This window comes from Dendrobates tinctorius, unplaced genomic scaffold (genome assembly GCF_039654945.1).
Source record: "Dendrobates tinctorius isolate UK_male_01 unplaced genomic scaffold, ASM3965494v1 ptg000184l, whole genome shotgun sequence".
Classification (NCBI taxonomy): Eukaryota; Metazoa; Chordata; class Amphibia; order Anura; family Dendrobatidae; genus Dendrobates; species Dendrobates tinctorius.
The window spans coordinates 19190089-19215152 of record NW_027361851.1 but is presented as its reverse complement, the minus strand read 5'-3'; the positions used below and the strand labels follow the sequence as shown (position 1 = coordinate 19215152).

Here is a 25064-nt window from a genome sequence, read left to right as displayed (position 1 = left end):
TGCTGGATGGTTCAGAGTGAAATCACCTATAGGCTGACAATAGTAATTGCAGGTGTTGATTAACTCATTGTGCAAAATAATTTCTAAAATGTGGTCACTTTGGGAGGTTTTCTGCTGTTTTGGTACTCTGCAAATTTCATCTGCAAGGTATTCCTGCAAAATCTGCATTGCAAAACCCAAATAGGGCTCTTCCTTTCAAAGCCCTGCTGTGTGGCCAAACAGTAGTTTCTGAAGAAATGTGGTGCATCACCGCATTTGTGAGAAATCTAACATTTCTAATATCCAAACAAAATAAATGGAGGTTTAAAAATTAATGCAGACGAAAAGTACGCATATAAAAAATGTTATTTATTGACTTTTTTGGGGTGGTGTGACAAGTTTTTAATCACAAGGAATGGTAACATTTCTGCTGACTAGCATGGAAGGAGTTAAGTTCCAATTGCATATCGAAGTCAAGATGGCTGAGTGGTCTAATGCGCTGCGTTTAGGTTGCAGTTTCCCCTGGAGGCGTGTGTTCAAATCCCACTTCTGACATCAACATTTAATTTCAAGAAACTTTATCTTCATGTAATGTGGTTTTGAAAAATTTCCCGAGAGTCTTTGGAGTGAATCTGAATTTGTCCTCTCAAAAAAGAACTCTAGGAACATCAAACAGATTTTTTGTGCATATGTCTGTTGTTCTTTTGGCACTAGAAAAATCCTTTGGACAGTCAATGAGGAGGGACTATTTCACCTCTTTGTGTTCTCTGTCCCTATTAGGGTAGGGAATCAACCTTCTACAGTGCTGTCATGAAATATATCTAGAAACGGATTTTCTGGTAAGTCTACTTTCATAGTTTTCACCTCACACATCAATAGACCATAACGATATTTAATAAACAAAAACTTAACAAGTAGGTAATCATAGTTTAAAAAATGTGAAATGCCCATGTCATTCTGACATGTTTCAGCACATTTTGGGACAAATGGTCTCACTTTTAACAATCAATAAAATATTTTCTCTAAATTTTTGTCTCTTTTTTGCTCCAATTGTTTGCATCTCATAAAAAATAAAACTTGATGTAACATTATGCATGCAAATTGTGTTTTATGTGCGACCATGACCTATTCTAGAAGCACAGGGTCAGAATTATACTGGTGCATGGAGACAAACTGAAAATGTAAAAATTCAATGGCAAAATTGCTGTCTTTTTCTACTCATTCACAAATAGTTAATGAATGTTATTAAATATGTACAGCAAAATGGAAGGCGTTTCAAATAGAAATCATGCTTCAAAAAACAGTCAAATGAAAAATTATAATATATCCCTCCAGGTGTGACACTTGACATTTGCAGAGTGTCAAACCCCCCAGAAAATGTATAGATATGGCCGAAATAGCTCAGTTGGGAGAGCGTTAGACTGAAGATCTAAAGGTCCCTGGTCCAATCCTGGGTTTTGGCAAAATGCTTTTTCTTCACCGTTTACATTTTAAGGAGATATTAAACAAAGCACATGGACTGATCATGATCAAAAGGCCTAAAAATCTTAACTATCTACAGAAAACAAAATGTTAAAAATTTGAGAAACGGTAACTTTTTCCTTTTGAACACATGAATGTTTTTTAGTAATTTTTCCTCTATTTTGTTTTATTTCAGATTGACTTAGCTGTAAGAGGATTAAAAGGTAACCTGATAGCAGAAACAGACAGCACTTATCAGACACTAGCTGAATGATTAGTCAGCTTGTTTGACTTTGAAACACTGAGGCATTACTGAGACAAATGTCCTTAAAAAATATACTGTGGACAAAGTCAAAAAGGCAAAAAACACAAGCTCCACACAGGTCCGTCATCTTTAATTTGAAATATAGGAGGTTTCTACTTTAATGGTGAGACAAAGCATCTACATATTTGACATTGCTCCAGTGAGTAGAGCCCACTTAAAAATGTATGGGTTGCTTGTCTCTGCAAGCAAAAGCTGGGCACTAAACTGGCATACTTGCAATGCTGGATGGTTCAGAGTGAAAACACCTATAGGCTGACAATAGTAATTGCAGGTGTTGATTAACTCATTGTGCAAAATAATTTCTAAAATGTGGTCACTTTGGGAGGTTTTCTGCTGTTTTGGTACTCTGCAAATTTCATCTGCAAGGTATTCCTGCAAAATCTGCATTGCAAAACCCAAATAGGGCTCTTCCTTTCAAAGCCCTGCTGTGTGGCCAAACAGTAGTTTCTGAAGAAATGTGGTGCATCACCGCATTTGTGAGAAATCTAACATTTCTAATATCCAAACAAAATAAATGGAGGTTTAAAAATTAATGCAGACGAAAAGTACGCATATAAAAAATGTTATTTATTGACTTTTTTGGGGTGGTGTGACAAGTTTTTAATCACAAGGAATGGTAACATTTCTGCTGACTAGCATGGAAGGAGTTAAGTTCCAATTACATATCGAAGTCAAGATGGCAGAGTGGTCTAAGGCGCTGCGTTTAGGTTGCAGTTTCCCCTTGAGGCGTGGGTTCAAATCCCACTTCTGACATCAACATTTAATTTCAAGAAATTTTATCTTCATGTAATGTGGTTTTGAAAAATTTCCTGAGAGTCTTTGGAGTGAATCTGAATTTGTCCTCTCAAAAAAGAACTCTAGGAACATCAAACAGATTTTTGTCCATATGTCTGTTGTTCTTTTGGCACTAGAAAAATCCTTTGGACAGTCAATGAGGAGGGACTATTTCACCTCTTTGTGTTCTCTGTCCCTATTAGGGTAGGGAATCAACCTTCTACAGTGCTGTCATGAAATATATCTAGAAACGGATTTGCTGGTAAGTCTACTTTCATAGTTTTCACCTCATACATCAATAGACCATAACGATATTTAATAAACAAAAACTTAACAAGTAGGTAATCATAGTTTAAAAAATGTGAAATGCCCATGTCATTCTGACATGTTTCAGCACATTTTGGGACAAATGGTCTCACTTTTAACAATCAATAAAATATTTTCTCTAAATTTTTGTCTCTTTTTTGCTCCAATTGTTTGCATCTCATAAAAAATAAAACTTGATGTAACATTATGCATGCAAATTGTGTTTTATGTGCGACCATGACCTATTCTAGAAGCACAGGGTCAGAATTATACTGGTGCATGGAGACAAACTGAAAATGTAAAAATTCAATGGCAAAATTGCTGTCTTTTTCTACTCATTCACAAATAGTTAATGAATGTTATTAAATATGTACAGCAAAATGGAAGGCGTTTCAAATAGAAATCATGCTTCAAAAAACAGTCAAATGAAAAATTATAATATATCCCTCCAGGTGTGACACTTGACATTTGCAGAGTGTCAAACCCCCCAGAAAATGTATAGATATGGCCGAAATAGCAAAGTTGGGAGAGCGTTAGACTGAAGATCTAAAGGTCCCGGGTTTCGGCAAAATGCTTTTTCTTCACCGTTTACATTTTAAGGAGATATTAAACAAAGCACATGGACTGATCATGATCAAAAGGCCTAAAAATCTTAACTATCTACAGAAAACAAAATGTTAAAAATTTGAGAAACGGTAACTTTTTCCTTTTGAACACATGAATGTTTTTTAGTAATTTTTCCTCTATTTTGTTTTATTTCAGATTGACTTAGCTGTAAGAGGATTAAAAGGTAACCTGATAGCTGAAACAGACAGCACTTATCAGACACTAGCTGAATGATTATAGTCAGCTTGTTTGACTTTGAAACACTGAGGCATTACTGAGACAAATGTCCTTAAAAAATATGCTGTGGACAAAGTCAAAAAGGCAAAAAACACAAGCTCCACACAGGTCCGTCATCTTTAATTTGAAATATAGGAGGTTTCTACTTTAATGGTGAGACAAAGCATCTACATATTTGACATTGCTCCAGTGAGTAGAGCCCACTTAAAAATGTATGGGTTGCTTGTCTCTGCAAGCAAAAGCTGGGCACTAAACTGGCATACTTGCAATGCTGGATGGTTCAGAGTGAAAACACCTATAGGCTGACAATAGTAATTGCAGGTGTTGATTAACTCATTGTGCAAAATAATTTCTAAAATGTGGTCACTTTGGGAGGTTTTCTGCTGTTTTGGTACTCTGCAAATTTCATCTGCAAGGTATTCCTGCAAAATCTGCATTGCAAAACCCAAATAGGGCTCTTCCTTTCAAAGCCCTGCTGTGTGGCCAAACAGTAGTTTCTGAAGAAATGTGGTGCATCACCGCATTTGTGAGAAATCTAACATTTCTAATATCCAAACAAAATAAATGGAGGTTTAAAAATTAATGCAGACGAAAAGTACGCATATAAAAAATGTTATTTATTGACTTTTTTGGGGTGGTGTGACAAGTTTTTAATCACAAGGAATGGTAACATTTCTGCTGACTAGCATGGAAGGAGTTAAGTTCCAATTGCATATCGAAGTCAGGATGGCCGAGTGGTCTAAGGCGCTGCGTTTAGGTCGCAGTCTCCCCTGGAGGCATGTAATGTGGTTTTGAAAAATTTCCTGAGAGTCTTTGGAGTGAATCTGAATTTGTCCTCTCAAAAAAGAACTCTAGGAACATCAAACAGATTTTTTGTGCATATGTCTGTTGTTCTTTTGGCACTAGAAAAATCCTTTGGACAGTCAATGAGGAGGGACTATTTCACCTCTTTGTGTTCTCTGTCCCTATTAGGGTAGGGAATCAACCTTCTACAGTGCTGTCATGAAATATATCTAGAAACGGATTTGCTGGTAAGTCTACTTTCATAGTTTTCACCTCACACATCAATAGACCATAACGATATTTAATAAACAAAAACTTAACAAGTAGGTAATCATAGTTTAAAAAATGTGAAATGCCCATGTCATTCTGACATGTTTCAGCACATTTTGGGACAAATGGTCTCACTTTTAACAATCAATAAAATATTTTCTCTAAATTTTTGTCTCTTTTTTGCTCCAATTGTTTGCATCTCATAAAAAATAAAACTTGATGTAACATTATGCATGCAAATTGTGTTTTATGTGCGACCATGACCTATTCTAGAAGCACAGGGTCAGAATTATACTGGTGCATGGAGACAAACTGAAAATGTAAAAATTCAATGGCAAAATTGCTGTCTTTTTCTACTCATTCACAAATAGTTAATGAATGTTATTAAATATGTACAGCAAAATGGAAGGCGTTTCAAATAGAAATCATGCTTCAAAAAACAGTCAAATGAAAAATTATAATATATCCCTCCAGGTGTGACACTTGACATTTGCAGAGTGTCAAACCCCCCAGAAAATGTATAGATATGGCCGAAATAGCTCAGTTGGGAGAGCGTTAGACTGAAGATCTAAAGGTCCCTGGTCCAATCCTGGGTTTTGGCAAAATGCTTTTTCTTCACCGTTTACATTTTAAGGAGATATTAAACAAAGCACATGGACTGATCATGATCAAAAGGCCTAAAAATCTTAACTATCTACAGAAAACAAAATGTTAAAAATTTGAGAAACGGTAACTTTTTCCTTTTGAACACATGAATGTTTTTTAGTAATTTTTCCTCTATTTTGTTTTATTTCAGATTGACTTAGCTGTAAGAGGATTAAAAGGTAACCTGATAGCTGAAACAGACAGCACTTATCAGACACTAGCTGAATGATTATAGTCAGCTTGTTTGACTTTGAAACACTGAGGCATTACTGAGACAAATGTCCTTAAAAAATATGCTGTGGACAAAGTCAAAAAGGCAAAAAACACAAGCTCCACACAGGTCCGTCATCTTTAATTTGAAATATAGGAGGTTTCTACTTTAATGGTGAGACAAAGCATCTACATATTTGACATTGCTCCAGTGAGTAGAGCCCACTTAAAAATGTATGGGTTGCTTGTCTCTGCAAGCAAAAGCTGGGCACTAAACTGGCATACTTGCAATGCTGGATGGTTCAGAGTGAAAACACCTATAGGCTGACAATAGTAATTGCAGGTGTTGATTAACTCATTGTGCAAAATAATTTCTAAAATGTGGTCACTTTGGGAGGTTTTCTGCTGTTTTGGTACTCTGCAAATTTCATCTGCAAGGTATTCCTGCAAAATCTGCATTGCAAAACCCAAATAGGGCTCTTCCTTTCAAAACCCTGCTGTGTGGCCAAACAGTAGTTTCTGAAGAAATGTGGTGCATCACCGCATTTGTGAGAAATCTAACATTTCTAATATCCAAACAAAATAAATGGAGGTTTAAAAATTAATGCAGACGAAAAGTACGCATATAAAAAATGTTATTTATTGACTTTTTTGGGGTGGTGTGACAAGTTTTTAATCACAAGGAATGGTAACATTTCTGCTGACTAGCATGGAAGGAGTTAAGTTCCAATTGCATATCGAAGTCAAGATGGCTGAGTGGTCTAATGCGCTGCGTTTAGGTTGCAGTTTCCCCTGGAGGTGTGGGTTCAAATCCCACTTCTGACAGCAACATTTAATTTCAAGAAACTTTATCTTCATGTAATGTGGTTTTGAAAAATTTCCTGAGAGTCTTTGGAGTGAATCTGAATTTGTCCTCTCAAAAAAGAACTCTAGGAACATCAAACAGATTTTTTGTGCATATGTCTGTTGTTCTTTTGGCACTAGAAAAATCCTTTGGACAGTCAATGAGGAGGGACTATTTCACCTCTTTGTGTTCTCTGTCCCTATTAGGGTAGGGAATCAACCTTCTACAGTGCTGTCATGAAATATATCTAGAAACGGATTTGCTGGTAAGTCTACTTTCATAGTTTTCACCTCATACATCAATAGACCATAACGATATTTAATAAACAAAAACTTAACAAGTAGGTAATCATAGTTTAAAAAATGTGAAATGCCCATGTCATTCTGACATGTTTCAGCACATTTTGGGACAAATGGTCTCACTTTTAACAATCAATAAAATATTTTCTCTAAAATTTTGTCTCTTTTTTGCTCCAATTGTTTGCATCTCATAAAAAATAAAACTTGATGTAACATTATGCATGCAAATTGTGTTTTATGTGCGACCATGACCTATTCTAGAAGCACAGGGTCAGAATTATACTGGTGCATGGAGACAAACTGAAAATGTAAAAATTCAATGGCAAAATTGCTGTCTTTTTCTACTCATTCACAAATAGTTAATGAATGTTATTAAATATGTACAGCAAAATGGAAGGCGTTTCAAATAGAAATCATGCTTCAAAAAACAGTCAAATGAAAAATTATAATATATCCCTCCAGGTGTGACACTTGACATTTGCAGAGTGTCAAACCCCCCAGAAAATGTATAGATATGGCCGAAATAGCTCAGTTGGGAGAGCGTTAGACTGAAGATCTAAAGGTCCCGGGTTTCAGCAAAATGCTTTTTCTTCACCGTTTACATTTTAAGGAGATATTAAACAAAGCACATGGACTGATCATGATCAAAAGGCCTAAAAATCTTAACTATCTACAGAAAACAAAATGTTAAAAATTTGAGAAACGGTAACTTTTTCCTTTTGAACACATGAATGTTTTTTAGTAATTTTTCCTCTATTTTGTTTTATTTCAGATTGACTTAGCTGTAAGAGGATTAAAAGGTAACCTGATAGCTGAAACAGACAGCACTTATCAGACACTAGCTGAATGATTATAGTCAGCTTGTTTGACTTTGAAACACTGAGGCATTACTGAGACAAATGTCCTTAAAAAATATGCTGTGGACAAAGTCAAAAAGGCAAAAAACACAAGCTCCACACAGGTCCGTCATCTTTAATTTGAAATATAGGAGGTTTCTACTTTAATGGTGAGACAAAGCATCTACATATTTGACATTGCTCCAGTGAGTAGAGCCCACTTAAAAATGTATGGGTTGCTTGTCTCTGCAAGCAAAAGCTGGGCACTAAACTGGCATACTTGCAATGCTGGATGGTTCAGAGTGAAAACACCTATAGGCTGACAATAGTAATTGCAGGTGTTGATTAACTCATTGTGCAAAATAATTTCTAAAATGTGGTCACTTTGGGAGGTTTTCTGCTGTTTTGGTACTCTGCAAATTTCATCTGCAAGGTATTCCTGCAAAATCTGCATTGCAAAACCCAAATAGGGCTCTTCCTTTCAAAGCCCTGCTGTGTGGCCAAACAGTAGTTTCTGAAGAAATGTGGTGCATCACCGCTTTTGTGAGAAATCTAACATTTCTAATATCCAAACAAAATAAATGGAGGTTTAAAAATTAATGCAGACGAAAAGTACGCATATAAAAAATGTTATTTATTGACTTTTTTGGGGTGGTGTGACAAGTTTTTAATCACAAGGAATGGTAACATTTCTGCTGACTAGCATGGAAGGAGTTAAGTTCCAATTGCATATCGAAGTCAAGATGGCAGAGTGGTCTAAGGCGCTGCGTTTAGGTTGCAGTTTCCCCTGGAGGCGTGGGTTCAAATCCCACTTCTGACATCAACATTTAATTTCAAGAAACTTTATCTTCATGTAATGTGGTTTTGAAAAATTTCCTGAGAGTCTTTGGAGTGAATCTGAATTTGTCCTCTCAAAAAAGAACTCTAGGAACATCAAACAGATTTTTTGTGCATATGTCTGTTGTTCTTTTGGCACTAGAAAAATCCTTTGGACAGTCAATGAGGAGGGACTATTTCACCTCTTTGTGTTCTCTGTCCCTATTAGGGTAGGGAATCAACCTTCTACAGTGCTGTCATGAAATATATCTAGAAACGGATTTGCTGGTAAGTCTACTTTCATAGTTTTCACCTCACACATCAATAGACCATAACGATATTTAATAAACAAAAACTTAACAAGTAGGTAATCATAGTTTAAAAAATGTGAAATGCCCATGTCATTCTGACATGTTTCAGCACATTTTGGGACAAATGGTCTCACTTTTAACAATCAATAAAATATTTTCTCTAAATTTTTGTCTCTTTTTTGCTCCAATTGTTTGCATCTCATAAAAAATAAAACTTGATGTAACATTATGCATGCAAATTGTGTTTTATGTGCGACCATGACCTATTCTAGAAGCACAGGGTCAGAATTATACTGGTGCATGGAGACAAACTGAAAATGTAAAAATTCAATGGCAAAATTGCTGTCTTTTTCTACTCATTCACAAATAGTTAATGAATGTTATTAAATATGTACAGCAAAATGGAAGGCGTTTCAAATAGAAATCATGCTTCAAAAAACAGTCAAATGAAAAATTATAATATATCCCTCCAGGTGTGACACTTGACATTTGCAGAGTGTCAAACCCCCCAGAAAATATATAGATATGGCCGAAATAGCTCAGTTGGGAGAGTGTTAGACTGAAGATCTAAAGGTCCCTAGTCCAATCCCGGGTTTCGGCAAAATGCTTTTTCTTCACCGCTTACATTTTAAGGAGATATTAAACAAAGCACATGGACTGATCATGATCAAAAGGCCTAAAAATCTTAACTATCTACAGAAAACAAAATGTTAAAAATTTGAGAAACGGTAACTTTTTCCTTTTGAACACATGAATGTTTTTTAGTAATTTTTCCTCTATTTTGTTTTATTTCAGATTGACTTAGCTGTAAGAGGATTAAAAGGTAACCTGATAGCTGAAACAGACAGCACTTATCAGACACTAGCTGAATGATTATAGTCAGCTTGTTTGACTTTGAAACACTGAGGCATTACTGAGACAAATGTCCTTAAAAAATATGCTGTGGACAAAGTCAAAAAGGCAAAAAACACAAGCTCCACACAGGTCCGTCATCTTTAATTTGAAATATAGGAGGTTTCTACTTTAATGGTGAGACAAAGCATCTACATATTTGACATTGCTCCAGTGAGTAGAGCCCACTTAAAAATGTATGGGTTGCTTGTCTCTGCAAGCAAAAGCTGGGCACTAAACTGGCATACTTGCAATGCTGGATGGTTCAGAGTGAAAACACCTATAGGCTGACAATAGTAATTGCAGGTGTTGATTAACTCATTGTGCAAAATAATTTCTAAAATGTGGTCACTTTGGGAGGTTTTCTGCTGTTTTGGTACTCTGCAAATTTCATCTGCAAGGTATTCCTGCAAAATCTGCATTGCAAAACCCAAATAGGGCTCTTCCTTTCAAAGCCCTGCTGTGTGGCCAAACAGTAGTTTCTGAAGAAATGTGGTGCATCACCGCATTTGTGAGAAATCTAACATTTCTAATATCCAAACAAAATAAATGGAGGTTTAAAAATTAATGCAGACGAAAAGTACGCATATAAAAAATGTTATTTATTGACTTTTTTGGGGTGGTGTGACAAGTTTTTAATCACAAGGAATGGTAACATTTCTGCTGACTAGCATGGAAGGAGTTAAGTTCCAATTGGATATCGAAGTCAAGATGGCCGAGTGGTCTAAGGCGCTGCGTTTAGGTTGCAGTTTCCCCTGGAGGCGTGGGTTCAAATCCCACTTCTGACATCAACATTTAATTTCAACAAACTTTATCTTCATGTAATGTGGTTTTGAAAAATTTCCTGAGAGTCTTTGGAGTGAATCTGAATTTGTCCTCTCAAAAAAGAACTCTAGGAACATCAAACAGATTTTTTGTGCATATGTCTGTTGTTCTTTTGGCACTAGAAAAATCCTTTGGACAGTCAATGAGGAGGGACTATTTCACCTCTTTGTGTTCTCTGTCCCTATTAGGGTAGGGAATCAACCTTCTACAGTGCTGTCATGAAATATATCTAGAAACGGATTTGCTGGTAAGTCTACTTTCATAGTTTTCACCTCACACATCAATAGACCATAACGATATTTAATAAACAAAAACTTAACAAGTAGGTAATCATAGTTTAAAAAATGTGAAATGCCCATGTCATTCTGACATGTTTCAGCACATTTTGGGACAAATGGTCTCACTTTTAACAATCAATAAAATATTTTCTCTAAATTTTTGTCTCTTTTTTGCTCCAATTGTTTGCATCTCATAAAAAATAAAACTTGATGTAACATTATGCATGCAAATTGTGTTTTATGTGCGACCATGACCTATTCTAGAAGCACAGGGTCAGAATTATACTGGTGCATGGAGACAAACTGAAAATGTAAAAATTCAATGGCAAAATTGCTGTCTTTTTCTACTCATTCACAAATAGTTAATGAATGTTATTAAATATGTACAGCAAAATGGAAGGCGTTTCAAATAGAAATCATGCTTCAAAAAACAGTCAAATGAAAAATTATAATATATCCCTCCAGGTGTGACACTTGACATTTGCAGAGTGTCAAACCCCCCAGAAAATGTATAGATATGGCCGAAATAGCTCAGTTGGGAGAGCGTTAGACTGAAGATCTAAAGGTCCCTAGTCCAATCCCGGGTTTCGGCAAAATGCTTTTTCTTCACCGTTTACATTTTAAGGAGATATTAAACAAAGCACATGGACTGATCATGATCAAAAGGCCTAAAAATCTTAACTATCTACAGAAAACAAAATGTTAAAAATTTGAGAAACGGTAACTTTTTCCTTTTGAACACATGAATGTTTTTTAGTAATTTTTCCTCTATTTTGTTTTATTTCAGATTGACTTAGCTGTAAGAGGATTAAAAGGTAACCTGATAGCTGAAACAGACAGCACTTATCAGACACTAGCTGAATGATTATAGTCAGCTTGTTTGACTTTGAAACACTGAGGCATTACTGAGACAAATGTCCTTAAAAAATATGCTGTGGACAAAGTCAAAAAGGCAAAAAACACAAGCTCCACACAGGTCCGTCATCTTTAATTTGAAATATAGGAGGTTTCTACTTTAATGGTGAGACAAAGCATCTACATATTTGACATTGCTCCAGTGAGTAGAGCCCACTTAAAAATGTATGGGTTGCTTGTCTCTGCAAGCAAAAGCTGGGCACTAAACTGGCATACTTGCAATGCTGGATGGTTCAGAGTGAAAACACCTATAGGCTGACAATAGTAATTGCAGGTGTTGATTAACTCATTGTGCAAAATAATTTCTAAAATGTGGTCACTTTGGGAGGTTTTCTGCTGTTTTGGTACTCTGCAAATTTCATCTGCAAGGTATTCCTGCAAAATCTGCATTGCAAAACCCAAATAGGGCTCTTCCTTTCAAAGCCCTGCTGTGTGGCCAAACAGTAGTTTCTGAAGAAATGTGGTGCATCACCGCATTTGTGAGAAATCTAACATTTCTATATCCAAACAAAATAAATGGAGGTTTAAAAATTAATGCAGACGAAAAGTACGCATATAAAAAATGTTATTTATTGACTTTTTTGGGGTGGTGTGACAAGTTTTTAATCACAAGGAATGGTAACATTTCTGCTGACTAGCATGGAAGGAGTTAAGTTCCAATTGCATATCGAAGTCAAGATGGCCGAGTGGTCTAAGGCGCTGCGTTTAGGTTGCAGTTTCCCCTGGAGGCGTGGGTTCAAATCCCACTTCTGACATCAACATTTAATTTCAAGAAACTTTATCATCATGTAATGTGGTTTTGAAAAATTTCCTGAGAGTCTTTGGAGTGAATCTGAATTTGTCCTCTCAAAAAAGAACTCTAGGAACATCAAACAGATTTTTTGTGCATATGTCTGTTGTTCTTTTGGCACTAGAAAAATCCTTTGGACAGTCAATGAGGAGGGACTATTTCACCTCTTTGTGTTCTCTGTCCCTATTAGGGTAGGGAATCAACCTTCTACAGTGCTGTCATGAAATATATCTAGAAACGGATTTGCTGGTAAGTCTACTTTCATAGTTTTCACCTCATACATCAATAGACCATAACGATATTTAATAAACAAAAACTTAACAAGTAGGTAATCATAGTTTAAAAAATGTGAAATGCCCATGTCATTCTGACATGTTTCAGCACATTTTGGGACAAATGGTCTCACTTTTAACAATCAATAAAATATTTTCTCTAAATTTTTGTCTCTTTTTTGCTCCAATTGTTTGCATCTCATAAAAAATAAAACTTGATGTAACATTATGCATGCAAATTGTGTTTTATGTGCGACCATGACCTATTCTAGAAGCACAGGGTCAGAATTATACTGGTGCATGGAGACAAACTGAAAATGTAAAAATTCAATGGCAAAATTGCTGTCTTTTTCTACTCATTCACAAATAGTTAATGAATGTTATTAAATATGTACAGCAAAATGGAAGGCGTTTCAAATAGAAATCATGCTTCAAAAAACAGTCAAATGAAAAATTATAATATATCCCTCCAGGTGTGACACTTGACATTTGCAGAGTGTCAAACCCCCCAGAAAATGTATAGATATGGCCGAAATAGCTCAGTTGGGAGAGCGTTTGACTGAAGATCTAAAGGTCCCTGGTCCAATCCCGGGTTTCGGCAAAATGCTTTTTCTTCACCGTTTACATTTTAAGGAGATATTAAACAAAGCACATGGACTGATCATGATCAAAAGGCCTAAAAATCTTAACTATCTACAGAAAACAAAATGTTAAAAATTTGAGAAACGGTAACTTTTTCCTTTTGAACACATGAATGTTTTTTAGTAATTTTTCCTCTATTTTGTTTTATTTCAGATTGACTTAGCTGTAAGAGGATTAAAAGGTAACCTGATAGCAGAAACAGACAGCACTTATCAGACACTAGCTGAATGATTAGTCAGCTTGTTTGACTTTGAAACACTGAGGCATTACTGAGACAAATGTCCTTAAAAAATATACTGTGGACAAAGTCAAAAAGGCAAAAAACACAAGCTCCACACAGGTCCGTCATCTTTAATTTGAAATATAGGAGGTTTCTACTTTAATGGTGAGACAAAGCATCTACATATTTGACATTGCTCCAGTGAGTAGAGCCCACTTAAAAATGTATGGGTTGCTTGTCTCTGCAAGCAAAAGCTGGGCACTAAACTGGCATACTTGCAATGCTGGATGGTTCAGAGTGAAAACACCTATAGGCTGACAATAGTAATTGCAGGTGTTGATTAACTCATTGTGCAAAATAATTTCTAAAATGTGGTCACTTTGGGAGGTTTTCTGCTGTTTTGGTACTCTGCAAATTTCATCTGCAAGGTATTCCTGCAAAATCTGCATTGCAAAACCCAAATAGGGCTCTTCCTTTCAAAGCCCTGCTGTGTGGCCAAACAGTAGTTTCTGAAGAAATGTGGTGCATCACCGCATTTGTGAGAAATCTAACATTTCTAATATCCAAACAAAATAAATGGAGGTTTAAAAATTAATGCAGACGAAAAGTACGCATATAAAAAATGTTATTTATTGACTTTTTTGGGGTGGTGTGACAAGTTTTTAATCACAAGGAATGGTAACATTTCTGCTGACTAGCATGGAAGGAGTTAAGTTCCAATTACATATCGAAGTCAAGATGGCAGAGTGGTCTAAGGCGCTGCGTTTAGGTTGCAGTTTCCCCTGGAGGCGTGGGTTCAAATCCCACTTCTGACATCAACATTTAATTTCAAGAAATTTTATCTTCATGTAATGTGGTTTTGAAAAATTTCCTGAGAGTCTTTGGAGTGAATCTGAATTTGTCCTCTCAAAAAAGAACTCTAGGAACATCAAACAGATTTTTGTCCATATGTCTGTTGTTCTTTTGGCACTAGAAAAATCCTTTGGACAGTCAATGAGGAGGGACTATTTCACCTCTTTGTGTTCTCTGTCCCTATTAGGGTAGGGAATCAACCTTCTACAGTGCTGTCATGAAATATATCTAGAAACGGATTTGCTGGTAAGTCTACTTTCATAGTTTTCACCTCATACATCAATAGACCATAACGATATTTAATAAACAAAAACTTAACAAGTAGGTAATCATAGTTTAAAAAATGTGAAATGCCCATGTCATTCTGACATGTTTCAGCACATTTTGGGACAAATGGTCTCACTTTTAACAATCAATAAAATATTTTCTCTAAATTTTTGTCTCTTTTTTGCTCCAATTGTTTGCATCTCATAAAAAATAAAACTTGATGTAACATTATGCATGCAAATTGTGTTTTATGTGCGACCATGACCTATTCTAGAAGCACAGGGTCAGAATTATACTGGTGCATGGAGACAAACTGAAAATGTAAAAATTCAATGGCAAAATTGCTGTCTTTTTCTACTCATTCACAAATAGTTAATGAATGTTATTAAATATGTACAGCAAAATGGAAGGCGTTTCAAATAGAAATCATGCTTCAAAAAACAGTCAAATGAAAAATTATAATATATCCCTCCAGGTGTGACACTTGACATTTGCAGAGTGTCAAACCCCCCAGAAAATGTATAGATATGGCCGAAATAGCAAAGTTGGGAGAGCGTTAGACTGAAGATCTAAAGGTCCCGGGTTTCGGCAAAATGCTTTTTCTTCACCGTTTACATTTTAAGGAGATATTAAACAAAGCACATGGACTGATCATGATCAAAAGGCCTAAAAATCTTAACTATCTACAGAAAACAAAATGTTAAAAATTTGAGAAACGGTAACTTTTTCCTTTTGAACACATGAATGTTTTTTAGTAATTTTTCCTCTATTTTGTTTTATTTCAGATTGACTTAGCTGTAAGAGGATTAAAAGGTAACCTGATAGCTGAAACAGACAGCACTTATCAGACACTAGCTGAATGATTATAGTCAGCTTGTTTGACTTTGAAACACTGAGGCATTACTGAGACAAATGTCCTTAAAAAATATGCTGTGGACAAAGTCAAAAAGGCAAAAAACACAAGCTCCACACAGGTCCGTCATCTTTAATTTGAAATATAGGAGGTTTCTACTTTAATGGTGAGACAAAGCATCTACATATTTGACATTGCTCCAGTGAGTAGAGCCCACTTAAAAATGTATGGGTTGCTTGTCTCTGCAAGCAAAAGCTGGGCACTAAACTGGCATACTTGCAATGCTGGATGGTTCAGAGTGAAAACACCTATAGGCTGACAATAGTAATTGCAGGTGTTGATTAACTCATTGTGCAAAATAATTTCTAAAATGTGGTCACTTTGGGAGGTTTTCTGCTGTTTTGGTACTCTGCAAATTTCATCTGCAAGGTATTCCTGCAAAATCTGCATTGCAAAACCCAAATAGGGCTCTTCCTTTCAAAGCCCTGCTGTGTGGCCAAACAGTAGTTTCTGAAGAAATGTGGTGCATCACCGCATTTGTGAGAAATCTAACATTTCTAATATCCAAACAAAATAAATGGAGGTTTAAAAATTAATGCAGACGAAAAGTACGCATATAAAAAATGTTATTTATTGACTTTTTTGGGGTGGTGTGACAAGTTTTTAATCACAAGGAATGGTAACATTTCTGCTGACTAGCATGGAAGGAGTTAAGTTCCAATTGCATATCGAAGCTGTCTAAGGCGAGCGGTCTAATACCGAGCGTTCTAAGGCGCTGCGTTCAGGTCGCAGTCTCCCCTGGAGGCGTGGGTTCAAATCCCACTTCTGACATCAATATTTAATTTCAAGAAACTTTATCTTCATTTATTGATTAGATGAGGTCAAACAAAACTTAGTAATGTGGTTTAGAAAAATTTCCTGAGAGTCTTTGGAGTGAATCTGAATTTGTCCTCTCAAAAAAGAACTCTAGGAACATCAAACAGATTTTTTGTGCATATGTCTGTTGTTCTTTTGGCACTAGAAAAATCCTTTGGACAGTCAATGAGGAGGGACTATTTCACCTCTTTGTGTTCTCTGTCCCTATTAGGGTAGGGAATCAACCTTCTACAGTGCTGTCATGAAATATATCTAGAAACGGATTTGCTGGTAAGTCTACTTTCATAGTTTTCACCTCACACATCAATAGACCATAACGATATTTAATAAACAAAAACTTAACAAGTAGGTAATCATAGTTTAAAAAATGTGAAATGCCCATGTCATTCTGACATGTTTCAGCACATTTTGGGACAAATGGTCTCACTTTTAACAATCAATAAAATATTTTCTCTAAATTTTTGTCTCTTTTTTGCTCCAATTGTTTGCATCTCATAAAAAATAAAACTTGATGTAACATTATGCATGCAAATTGTGTTTTATGTGCGACCATGACCTATTCTAGAAGCACAGGGTCAGAATTATACTGGTGCATGGAGACAAACTGAAAATGTAAAAATTCAATGGCAAAATTGCTGTCTTTTTCTACTCATTCACAAATAGTTAATGAATGTTATTAAATATGTACAGCAAAATGGAAGGCGTTTCAAATAGAAATCATGCTTCAAAAAACAGTCAAATGAAAAATTATAATATATCCCTCCAGGTGTGACACTTGACATTTGCAGAGTGTCAAACCCCCCAGAAAATGTATAGATATGGCCGAAATAGCTCAGTTGGGAGAGCGTTAGACTGAAGATCTAAAGGTCCCTAGTCCAATCCCGGGTTTCGGCAAAATGCTTTTTCTTCACCGTTTACATTTTAAGGAGATATTAAACAAAGCACATGGACTGATCATGATCAAAAGGCCTAAAAATCTTAACTATCTACAGAAAACAAAATGTTAAAAATTTGAGAAACGGTAACTTTTTCCTTTTGAACACATGAATGTTTTTTAGTAATTTTTCCTCTATTTTGTTTTATTTCAGATTGACTTAGCTGTAAGAGGATTAAAAGGTAACCTGATAGCTGAAACAGACAGCACTTATCAGACACTAGCTGAATGATTATAGTCAGCTTGTTTGACTTTGAAACACTGAGGCATTACTGAGACAAATGTCCTTAAAAAATATGCTGTGGACAAAGTCAAAAAGGCAAAAAACACAAGCTCCACACAGGTCCGTCATCTTTAATTTGAAATATAGGAGGTTTCTACTTTAATGGTGAGACAAAGCATCTACATATTTGACATTGCTCCAGTGAGTAGAGCCCACTTAAAAATGTATGGGTTGCTTGTCTCTGCAAGCAAAAGCTGGGCACTAAACTGGCATACTTGCAATGCTGGATGGTTCAGAGTGAAAACACCTATAGGCTGACAATAGTAATTGCAGGTGTTGATTAACTCATTGTGCAAAATAATTTCTAAAATGTGGTCACTTTGGGAGGTTTTCTGCTGTTTTGGTACTCTGCAAATTTCATCTGCAAGGTATTCCTGCAAAATCTGCATTGCAAAACCCAAATAGGGCTCTTCCTTTCAAAGCCCTGCTGTGTGGCCAAACAGTAGTTTCTGAAGAAATGTGGTGCATCACCGCATTTGTGAGAAATCTAACATTTCTAATATCCAAACAAAATAAATGGAGGTTTAAAAATTAATGCAGACGAAAAGTACGCATATAAAAAATGTTATTTATTGACTTTTTTGGGGTGGTGTGACAAGTTTTTAATCACAAGGAATGGTAACATTTCTGCTGACTAGCATGGAAGGAGTTAAGTTCCAATTGCATATCGAAGTCAAGATGGCCGAGTGGTCTAAGGCGCTGCGTTTAGGTTGCAGTTTCCCCTGGAGGCGTGGGTTCAAATCCCACTTCTGACATCAACATTTAATTTCAAGAAACTTTATCATCATGTAATGTGGTTTTGAAAAATTTCCTTAGAGTCTTTGGAGTGAATCTGAATTTGTCCTCTCAAAAAAGAACTCTAGGAACATCAAACAGATTTTTTGTGCATATGTCTGTTGTTCTTTTGGCACTAGAAAAATCCTTTGGACAGTCAATGAGGAGGGACTATTTCACCTCTTTGTGTTCTCTGTCCCTATTAGGGTAGGGAATCAACCTTCTACAGTGCTGTCATGAAATATATCTAGAAACGGATTTGCTGGTAAGTCTACTTTCATAGTTTTCACCTCATACATCAATAGACCATAACGATATTTAATAAACAAAAACTTAACAAGTAGGTAATCATAGTTTAAAAAATGTGAAATGCCCATGTCATTCTGACATGTTTCAGCACATTTTGGGACAAATGGTCTCACTTTTAACAATCAATAAAATATTTTCTCTAAATTTTTGTCTCTTTTTTGCTCCAATTGTTTGCATCTCATAAAAAATAAAACTTGATGTAACATTATGCATGCAAATTGTGTTTTATGTGCGACCATGACCTATTCTAGAAGCACAGGGTCAGAATTATACTGGTGCATGGAGACAAACTGAAAATGTAAAAATTCAATGGCAAAATTGCTGTCTTTTTCTACTCATTCACAAATAGTTAATGAATGTTATTAAATATGTACAGCAAAATGGAAGGCGTTTCAAATAGAAATCATGCTTCAAAAAACAGTCAAATGAAAAATTATAATATATCCCTCCAGGTGTGACACTTGACATTTGCAGAGTGTCAAACCCCCCAGAAAATGTATAGATATGGCCGAAATAGCTCAGTTGGGAGAGCGTTAGACTGAAGATCTAAAGGTCCCTGGTCCAATCCCGGGTTTCGGCAAAATGCTTTTTCTTCACCGTTTACATTTTAAGGAGATATTAAACAAAGCACATGGACTGATCATGATCAAAAGGCCTAAAAATCTTAACTATCTACAGAAAACAAAATGTTAAAAATTTGAGAAACGGTAACTTTTTCCTTTTGAACACATGAATGTTTTTTAGTAATTTTTCCTCTATTTTGTTTTATTTCAGATTGACTTAGCTGTAAGAGGATTAAAAGGTAACCTGATAGCTGAAACAGACAGCACTTATCAGACACTAGCTGAATGATTATAGTCAGCTTGTTTGACTTTGAAACACTGAGGCATTACTGAGACAAATGTCCTTAAAAAATATGCTGTGGACAAAGTCAAAAAGGCAAAAAACACAAGCTCCACACAGGTCCGTCATCTTTAATTTGAAATATAGGAGGTTTCTACTTTAATGGTGAGACAAAGCATCTACATATTTGACATTGCTCCAGTGAGTAGAGCCCACTTAAAAATGTATGGGTTGCTTGTCTCTGCAAGCAAAAGCTGGGCACTAAACTGGCATACTTGCAATGCTGGATGGTTCAGAGTGAAAACACCTATAGGCTGACAATAGTAATTGCAGGTGTTGATTAACTCATTGTGCAAAATAATTTCTAAAATGTGGTCACTTTGGGAGGTTTTCTGCTGTTTTGGTACTCTGCAAATTTCATCTGCAAGGTATTCCTGCAAAATCTGCATTGCAAAACCCAAATAGGGCTCTTCCTTTCAAAGCCCTGCTGTGTGGCCAAACAGTAGTTTCTGAAGAAATGTGGTGCATCACCGCATTTGTGAGAAATCTAACATTTCTAATATCCAAACAAAATAAATGGAGGTTTAAAAATTAATGCAGACGAAAAGTACGCATATAAAAAATGTTATTTATTGACTTTTTTGGGGTGGTGTGACAAGTTTTTAATCACAAGGAATGGTAACATTTCTGCTGACTAGCATGGAAGGAGTTAAGTTCCAATTACATATCGAAGTCAAGATGGCAGAGTGGTCTAAGGCGCTGCGTTTAGGTTGCAGTTTCCCCTGGAGGCGTGGGTTCAAATCCCACTTCTGACATCAACATTTAATTTCAAGAAATTTTATCTTCATGTAATGTGGTTTTGAAAAATTTCCTGAGAGTCTTTGGAGTGAATCTGAATTTGTCCTCTCAAAAAAGAACTCTAGGAACATCAAACAGATTTTTGTCCATATGTCTGTTGTTCTTTTGGCACTAGAAAAATCCTTTGGACAGTCAATGAGGAGGGACTATTTCACCTCTTTGTGTTCTCTGTCCCTATTAGGGTAGGGAATCAACCTTCTACAGTGCTGTCATGAAATATATCTAGAAACGGATTTGCTGGTAAGTCTACTTTCATAGTTTTCACCTCATACATCAATAGACCATAACGATATTTAATAAACAAAAACTTAACAAGTAGGTAATCATAGTTTAAAAAATGTGAAATGCCCATGTCATTCTGACATGTTTCAGCACATTTTGGGACAAATGGTCTCACTTTTAACAATCAATAAAATATTTTCTCTAAATTTTTGTCTCTTTTTTGCTCCAATTGTTTGCATCTCATAAAAAATAAAACTTGATGTAACATTATGCATGCAAATTGTGTTTTATGTGCGACCATGACCTATTCTAGAAGCACAGGGTCAGAATTATACTGGTGCATGGAGACAAACTGAAAATGTAAAAATTCAATGGCAAAATTGCTGTCTTTTTCTACTCATTCACAAATAGTTAATGAATGTTATTAAATATGTACAGCAAAATGGAAGGCGTTTCAAATAGAAATCATGCTTCAAAAAACAGTCAAATGAAAAATTATAATATATCCCTCCAGGTGTGACACTTGACATTTGCAGAGTGTCAAACCCCCCAGAAAATGTATAGATATGGCCGAAATAGCAAAGTTGGGAGAGCGTTAGACTGAAGATCTAAAGGTCCCGGGTTTCGGCAAAATGCTTTTTCTTCACCGTTTACATTTTAAGGAGATATTAAACAAAGCACATGGACTGATCATGATCAAAAGGCCTAAAAATCTTAACTATCTACAGAAAACAAAATGTTAAAAATTTGAGAAACGGTAACTTTTTCCTTTTGAACACATGAATGTTTTTTAGTAATTTTTCCTCTATTTTGTTTTATTTCAGATTGACTTAGCTGTAAGAGGATTAAAAGGTAACCTGATAGCTGAAACAGACAGCACTTATCAGACACTAGCTGAATGATTATAGTCAGCTTGTTTGACTTTGAAACACTGAGGCATTACTGAGACAAATGTCCTTAAAAAATATGCTGTGGACAAAGTCAAAAAGGCAAAAAACACAAGCTCCACACAGGTCCGTCATCTTTAATTTGAAATATAGGAGGTTTCTACTTTAATGGTGAGACAAAGCATCTACATATTTGACATTGCTCCAGTGAGTAGAGCCCACTTAAAAATGTATGGGTTGCTTGTCTCTGCAAGCAAAAGCTGGGCACTAAACTGGCATACTTGCAATGCTGGATGGTTCAGAGTGAAAACACCTATAGGCTGACAATAGTAATTGCAGGTGTTGATTAACTCATTGTGCAAAATAATTTCTAAAATGTGGTCACTTTGGGAGGTTTTCTGCTGTTTTGGTACTCTGCAAATTTCATCTGCAAGGTATTCCTGCAAAATCTGCATTGCAAAACCCAAATAGGGCTCTTCCTTTCAAAGCCCTGCTGTGTGGCCAAACAGTAGTTTCTGAAGAAATGTGGTGCATCACCGCATTTGTGAGAAATCTAACATTTCTAATATCCAAACAAAATAAATGGAGGTTTAAAAATTAATGCAGACGAAAAGTACGCATATAAAAAATGTTATTTATTGACTTTTTTGGGGTGGTGTGACAAGTTTTTAATCACAAGGAATGGTAACATTTCTGCTGACTAGCATGGAAGGAGTTAAGTTCCAATTGCATATCGAAGTCAAGATGGCCGAGTGGTCTAAGGCGCTGCGTTTAGGTTGCAGTTTCCCCTGGAGGCGTGGGTTCAAATCCCACTTCTGACATCAACATTTAATTTCAAGAAACTTTATCTTCATGTAATGTGGTTTTGAAAAATTTCCTGAGAGTCTTTGGAGTGAATCTGAATTTGTCCTCTCAAAAAAGAACTCTAGGAACATCAAACAGATTTTTTGTGCATATGTCTGTTGTTCTTTTGGCACTAGAAAAATCCTTTGGACAGTCAATGAGGAGGGACTATTTCACCTCTTTGTGTTCTCTGTCCCTATTAGGGTAGGGAATCAACCTTCTACAGTGCTGTCATGAAATATATCTAGAAACGGATTTGCTGGTAAGTCTACTTTCATAGTTTTCACCTCACACATCAATAGACCATAACGATATTTAATAAACAAAAACTTAACAAGTAGGTAATCATAGTTTAAAAAATGTGAAATGCCCATGTCATTCTGACATGTTTCAGCACATTTTGGGACAAATGGTCTCACTTTTAACAATCAATAAAATATTTTCTCTAAATTTTTGTCTCTTTTTTGCTCCAATTGTTTGCATCTCATAAAAAATAAAACTTGATGTAACATTATGCATGCAAATTGTGTTTTATGTGCGACCATGACCTATTCTAGAAGCACAGGGTCAGAATTATACTGGTGCATGGAGACAAACTGAAAATGTAAAAATTCAATGGCAAAATTGCTGTCTTTTTCTACTCATTCACAAATAGTTAATGAATGTTATTAAATATGTACAGCAAAATGGAAGGCGTTTCAAATAGAAATCATGCTTCAAAAAACAGTCAAATGAAAAATTATAATATATCCCTCCAGGTGTGACACTTGACATTTGCAGAGTGTCAAACCCCCCAGAAAATGTATAGATATGGCCGAAATAGCTCAGTTGGGAGAGCGTTAGACTGAAGATCTAAAGGTCCCTAGTCCAATCCCGGGTTTCGGCAAAATGCTTTTTCTTCACCGCTTACATTTTAAGGAGATATTAAACAAAGCACATGGACTGATCATGATCAAAAGGCCTAAAAATCTTAACTATCTACAGAAAACAAAATGTTAAAAATTTGAGAAACGGTAACTTTTTCCTTTTGAACACATGAATGTTTTTTAGTAATTTTTCCTCTATTTTGTTTTATTTCAGATTGACTTAGCTGTAAGAGGATTAAAAGGTAACCTGATAGCTGAAACAGACAGCACTTATCAGACACTAGCTGAATGATTATAGTCAGCTTGTTTGACTTTGAAACACTGAGGCATTACTGAGACAAATGTCCTTAAAAAATATGCTGTGGACAAAGTCAAAAAGGCAAAAAACACAAGCTCCACACAGGTCCGTCATCTTTAATTTGAAATATAGGAGGTTTCTACTTTAATGGTGAGACAAAGCATCTACATATTTGACATTGCTCCAGTGAGTAGAGCCCACTTAAAAATGTATGGGTTGCTTGTCTCTGCAAGCAAAAGCTGGGCACTAAACTGGCATACTTGCAATGCTGGATGGTTCAGAGTGAAAACACCTATAGGCTGACAATAGTAATTGCAGGTGTTGATTAACTCATTGTGCAAAATAATTTCTAAAATGTGGTCACTTTGGGAGGTTTTCTGCTGTTTTGGTACTCTGCAAATTTCATCTGCAAGGTATTCCTGCAAAATCTGCATTGCAAAACCCAAATAGGGCTCTTCCTTTCAAAGCCCTGCTGTGTGGCCAAACAGTAGTTTCTGAAGAAATGTGGTGCATCACCGCATTTGTGAGAAATCTAACATTTCTAATATCCAAACAAAATAAATGGAGGTTTAAAAATTAATGCAGACGAAAAGTACGCATATAAAAAATGTTATTTATTGACTTTTTTGGGGTGGTGTGACAAGTTTTTAATCACAAGGAATGGTAACATTTCTGCTGACTAGCATGGAAGGAGTTAAGTTCCAGTTGCATATCGAAGTCAAGATGGCCGAGTGGTCTAAGGCGCTGCGTTTAGGTTGCAGTTTCCCCTGGAGGCGTGGGTTCAAATCCCACTTCTGACATCAACATTTAATTTCAAGAAACTTTATCTTCATGTAATGTGGTTTTGAAAAATTTCCTGAGAGTCTTTGGAGTGAATCTGAATTTGTCCTCTCAAAAAAGAACTCTAGGAACATCAAACAGATTTTTTGTGCATATGTCTGTTGTTCTTTTGGCACTAGAAAAATCCTTTGGACAGTCAATGAGGAGGGACTATTTCACCTCTTTGTGTTCTCTGTCCCTATTAGGGTAGGGAATCAACCTTCTACAGTGCTGTCATGAAATATATCTAGAAACGGATTTGCTGGTAAGTCTACTTTCATAGTTTTCACCTCACACATCAATAGACCATAACGATATTTAATAAACAAAAACTTAACAAGTAGGTAATCATAGTTTAAAAAATGTGAAATGCCCATGTCATTCTGACATGTTTCAGCACATTTTGGGACAAATGGTCTCACTTTTAACAATCAATAAAATATTTTCTCTAAATTTTTGTCTCTTTTTTGCTCCAATTGTTTGCATCTCATAAAAAATAAAACTTGATGTAACATTATGCATGCAAATTGTGTTTTATGTGCGACCATGACCTATTCTAGAAGCACAGGGTCAGAATTATACTGGTGCATGGAGACAAACTGAAAATGTAAAAATTCAATGGCAAAATTGCTGTCTTTTTCTACTCATTCACAAATAGTTAATGAATGTTATTAAATATGTACAGCAAAATGGAAGGCGTTTCAAATAGAAATCATGCTTCAAAAAACAGTCAAATGAAAAATTA

The 25064-nt window shown here is 35.8% G+C and overlaps 9 non-coding genes across 9 annotated transcripts; all 9 read left to right on the top strand.

Annotated features, from left to right (window-relative positions):
• Positions 1-8312: 8312 nt before the first annotated feature.
• TRNAL-UAG (transfer RNA leucine (anticodon UAG)) lies at positions 8313-8395 on the top strand. The gene has a single exon. It is a non-coding gene; the product is annotated as a tRNA-Leu (tRNA).
• Positions 8396-10298: 1903 nt separating this feature from the next.
• On the top strand, positions 10299-10381 carry TRNAL-UAG (transfer RNA leucine (anticodon UAG)). The gene has a single exon. It is a non-coding gene; the product is annotated as a tRNA-Leu (tRNA).
• Positions 10382-12283: 1902 nt separating this feature from the next.
• TRNAL-UAG (transfer RNA leucine (anticodon UAG)) lies at positions 12284-12366 on the top strand. The gene has a single exon. It is a non-coding gene; the product is annotated as a tRNA-Leu (tRNA).
• Positions 12367-14267: 1901 nt separating this feature from the next.
• Positions 14268-14350, top strand: TRNAL-UAG (transfer RNA leucine (anticodon UAG)). The gene has a single exon. It is a non-coding gene; the product is annotated as a tRNA-Leu (tRNA).
• Positions 14351-18272: 3922 nt separating this feature from the next.
• On the top strand, positions 18273-18355 carry TRNAL-UAG (transfer RNA leucine (anticodon UAG)). The gene has a single exon. It is a non-coding gene; the product is annotated as a tRNA-Leu (tRNA).
• An 835-nt stretch (positions 18356-19190) lies between these two features.
• TRNAF-GAA (transfer RNA phenylalanine (anticodon GAA)) lies at positions 19191-19263 on the top strand. The gene has a single exon. It is a non-coding gene; the product is annotated as a tRNA-Phe (tRNA).
• A 995-nt stretch (positions 19264-20258) lies between these two features.
• On the top strand, positions 20259-20341 carry TRNAL-UAG (transfer RNA leucine (anticodon UAG)). The gene has a single exon. It is a non-coding gene; the product is annotated as a tRNA-Leu (tRNA).
• A 1890-nt stretch (positions 20342-22231) lies between these two features.
• TRNAL-UAG (transfer RNA leucine (anticodon UAG)) lies at positions 22232-22314 on the top strand. Its single transcript has one exon. It is a non-coding gene; the product is annotated as a tRNA-Leu (tRNA).
• A 1903-nt stretch (positions 22315-24217) lies between these two features.
• TRNAL-UAG (transfer RNA leucine (anticodon UAG)) lies at positions 24218-24300 on the top strand. The gene has a single exon. It is a non-coding gene; the product is annotated as a tRNA-Leu (tRNA).
• Positions 24301-25064: the final 764 nt, after the last annotated feature.